This window comes from Apodemus sylvaticus, chromosome 1, assembly GCF_947179515.1.
Source record: "Apodemus sylvaticus chromosome 1, mApoSyl1.1, whole genome shotgun sequence".
Taxonomy (NCBI): Eukaryota; Metazoa; Chordata; class Mammalia; order Rodentia; family Muridae; genus Apodemus; species Apodemus sylvaticus.
Genome location: NC_067472.1, coordinates 34,856,112 through 34,860,425, shown reverse-complemented (window position 1 = coordinate 34,860,425; position 4,314 = coordinate 34,856,112).

The window sequence follows — 4,314 nt, the reverse complement described above, 5'->3', positions numbered from 1 at the left end:
AGCCATTGGCTTCTTTCATTCCCTTCTTTCTGGTTCAGGCACTAGCTGTGATACTTAGAGCTTCATTGTCACCTCAACTGGATTTGAAATTCGCACCTGGGGCACTCACTTCTGGGTACATTTGAGAATGGAGCGGTTTAACTGAGAAGACTCAAGTGCCAGTCCTAGACGGAATACAAGGAGCGAAGGAGGGCTTCAGCCCAGCAGCAGCAGCAGCAGCAGCAGTCCTGTCTCCTGAATGCAGAGGCACGGGGACCAGTTCCATCTTTACACTCTGCCACCACAGTGAGAGCTGTTCTCACCACCCCATCATCTTCCCTTCCATGGAGTAAACCTAGCACCATAGAAATGTCAATTCTTAAGACTTCAAACCAAATCTGTGCAATTAGAAACCTATTGAGCCATAATATAAAACCTTCCTTCCTTAAGTTGCTACAGTCAGGAATTTTTTGTCATAGAAAGAAACAAAGCACACTGGCTGTCAGTCTGACTGACCCACACTTCCATGAGTATCTGCTAGGCACCAACTGCCCGTCGTGGTCATCTTTGTACATGCCTAGCACATCCATGGTTCTCAGTGCGCACTGCACGCATGACTAGCGCAGAGGTCAGTGACTTTATTTGAGGTCGGCCTTGGCTTTCTGTTTAGCCATTTTGCTGTGCTTATTTTATTCATCAGAACAAAGAAGAGTGAGTTATAAATTGTCAACAACAAAAGATTCTTTGTTACTGACAGAACATCCTGGACAGCAGGCTCACATGAGGAAGGAGTTACTTCTTATTGTATATAGTCTCAGCATTCACTAGCACCACAGAAATGTCATTTCTTAAGGCTTCAAACCAAATCTGTGCAATTAGAAACTTTTTGGGTAGGACACAGAACTTTTTAATGAGTCCTCCATAGATTCAAGAAGTACTACCCTAAGAATTTGAGGAGGCCACCCAAGCAAAGTCCAGGAGAACCAAGACACTGCCGGGGACCTGGGCTTCCTTCTGCTCACCATTGCCACAGCCACATATGAACCTTGTGCACAGGTTCACCAGGGCAGCTGTCGGGGTCCAGCAATCACCGCCGCCTCTGAGGGAGAATAGAGAGCACGCGTCCTACTTTAGCACGGCTCTGTCAGAGCACAGCACTGCTCCTCATATCACACTGCAAGCAGAAAAGCCTCAAAGAACAGCAAAAACAAGGCATGCCTTGTTTTATTTTCCGTGAAGAAAACTGAAAATGACTGTTGGTTGGACACTTAACTACCCAGTTCAAGAGCAAGGTTCTAAAAAATAAAAAAATGCAGTCATGGTGTGTGTGTGTGTGTGTGTGTATGCTTATGTAGGGGTGGGGGTGGGCTGTGAAAACAGGCCAGCAGTTAAAAATGTTTTTAAGGTTCTAAAAAAGAAAAAAATGCAGTCATGGTGTGTGTGTGTGTGTGTGTATGCTTGTGTAGGGGTGGGGTGGGCTGTGAAAACAGGCCTGCAGTTAAAAATGTTTTCCAGGCCTGAATCTGGATTCCCAGAACCTCCATAAATGCTATCTGGGTCTGGTAGCCTGCCTATAATTCTAATTTGAGACGGCAAAGGTAGGATCACCAGAACAAGCTGCCTTGCAACACTAGCCGTCTTGGTGAACTCCAGGTCTCACTGAGTGATCCTGCTTTAATGAATAAAGTTGTAAGAGTGATGGAGGCTGATTGTGATTCCAGTGATGGTGCCTGTATGGTAAGAAGCATGGAAGTAGTACAAGGGGGTGTGGAGCCTAGAGATTTGCACAATGGAAGATCCGTCTTTTGGAAAGAAATGCTAAATCAGGAATACACTGTTAGGTAACATGGACTCTCTGCTATCCACAGAAGGGCTTAGCTGGCTCCACAGCCTAAGGCTTTCTTGTCCAGCACTGTCTGCTGGACAGCACCAAGGACAAGGGGAAGGTCCCCATAGGGAAGTCAGGGACTCTCGCCTGGAAGGTACACTGTGATAACATTGATGAAAGGTTTTCTAACTTTGGGTTGCTGTTTCCTGACCACAGTGCAGTTACAAAGGGAGTCTGACTCCACATCTGAACATATGAAGCAGAGGATTCGGTGACTTGGTTGAGGGTTGGTGAGTTTTCTATAGTTCTATCTGCTCTGCCATGATCCTGCTCCACTCAGCTGCTCATGTGTTGTGCAGAAACTATGGCTTCAAGGATCTGGTCTGAAAACTACCTGACATATCTCAAGGTCTGCTTCTTATGGTGGACAGAGTGAAGACCCGGAAAGTTTGGATAGCTCAGCCTAAGTCACTTGCTTAAGTGTTGGGTGAGAGGGCCTAGAACTCTTGTCTACCCCCAGATCTTGCACTGCACCATAACAACACCTTGACTCTGAACCCAGACTTCAAACCCTTTTATCAAGTTGTCTCCAACCTTATCCCGAGAATAGGGTTATTAATAGGATAAGCATGATAGAATTACAACAGATATTATGCCTTATATGGAATAAGTCAGAAAATTTCTCCCACTGTGGCCCAGGAAAGTGAGTATTCTTCCCTTCAGCCACGACAGTGAAGCCCCTGCTTTGTCCAGGTCCTGTCTGCCCTTACCTCATACTGTGCCATTGGCTAAGTCTATGGCATACACACAGGACTCAAGAGACTGAGAAGGAAACCAGTGGGTGGCATCAGCTCCAAGAAACATGAACTACAATTCATGTCTAGACAGGTATGGCCATAAGCCATAGGCCCCTCCTCCGGCTATGTTGTTGAATCCACATGCTCACTGAAGCATACGTACCCTGAACATTTTAAGTCGACCACTAAAGATTTACATTGTTTACATCATAATGTGAATGCCATGCAAATAATTACCTTTTTACCACTTAAGAAATAACAACAAAAAGGTCTATACATGTTCAGCACACACATCACACATACATGTGTGTACACGCCTATGTGTAGATATTCATGACAGGAGTGGAGGCCAGAGATCACTATCAGGTGTCTTCCTCAGTCCTTCCACCTTCTTGTCTGAGGTAGGGCTTCTTGCTACACCGGAGCTCATCAACGTGACAAGACGAGCTGGCCCACAAGCCTTGGATCCTCCTGTCGTCACCTCACACCCCATCCAGCACTGGGATTGGTGTGTTGCCGCACTCAGCTCTAAACATGGATGGTGGGGGATCTGAACTCTGGCCCTCACACTTGTGTGGAAAGCCCCACCCCCAGGTCCTGTACAAGAAATATTAAAACATTAAAAAAACATGTTTTCTGAGGCTGGAAACGTAGCTCAGTCGGCAGTGTTTCCCAGACATGCATACAAAGGATCATGCTTTTCCTATCTGGAAAACAGTTAACAGCTGACTAGTAGTCCCTGGATCTGTGCCCCAGAAAGACACAAACAGGGCATGGTGCTCATGCCTGTAATCTCAGTACTTGGGAAGTGGAGGCAGGAGAATCAGACGTTACAGACTAGTCAGAGATGCATGCTACAGTCTCAGAACTATTTTTGATCTTGGGTTGGCTGAATCTACATATACAGAGATGAAAGAAACCATTCAAAAAGCCCCAGGGAGAGCTAAGGAAGGATATGTAGGCACGGAGACACTTGCTGTCCTATCTTTCATTTTTATTGCTGACTGACTTACATATGGGCTGCAAACTTATTCCTCCCCACTTGGTGGGACTTGATGTCTTTTTTTTTGATTGTGCTTCTGGTCTTGGCCTTAAACAGCTTCTCTGGAGAGATATTTTAAGTTACTCCTCATTTTCATAGAATATCAGCTTGCTTGTTGCCCACTTGAGTCCTGAGACAAATGTTCCCTGCATGGTGTGTGCTTTTCTTGATTCAAAACAATCCTACTGTTAAGTTGTATATGGGCAAAGTTACCTGACTTAGGTTTTCTAATGAGAGAAGAGTCTCCTTCCTCAATTCTAAAATGTCAAGGAACAAATTTCAACCCAGCAAGAAGTTTCAATGTTCATAACTGTGGAGGTCTGAATAAGAAAGGTCCCCACAAGCTCATGTCTTTAAATGTTTGGTTCCTAGCTGATGGACTGTTGAGGAAGGATTAGGAGGTGTGGCCTCATTGGGGGAGGTGTGGCCTTGTTGGAAGTGCTGGCCTTTGAACTTTCAAAACCCCAACCAGGTCCAGTCTCACTCTTTCTGTTGAGTGCTTGTGGATCTTATGTAAGCTCTCAGCTACTGTTCTAACTCCATGCCTGGATGCTGCCATGCTTCCTGCCATGATGATCATGGACTAACCTTCTGAAACAGCAATGAAGCCCCCAATTAAATGCTCCCTTCTATACGCTGCCCGGTCATGGTGTTTCATGATAGCAACA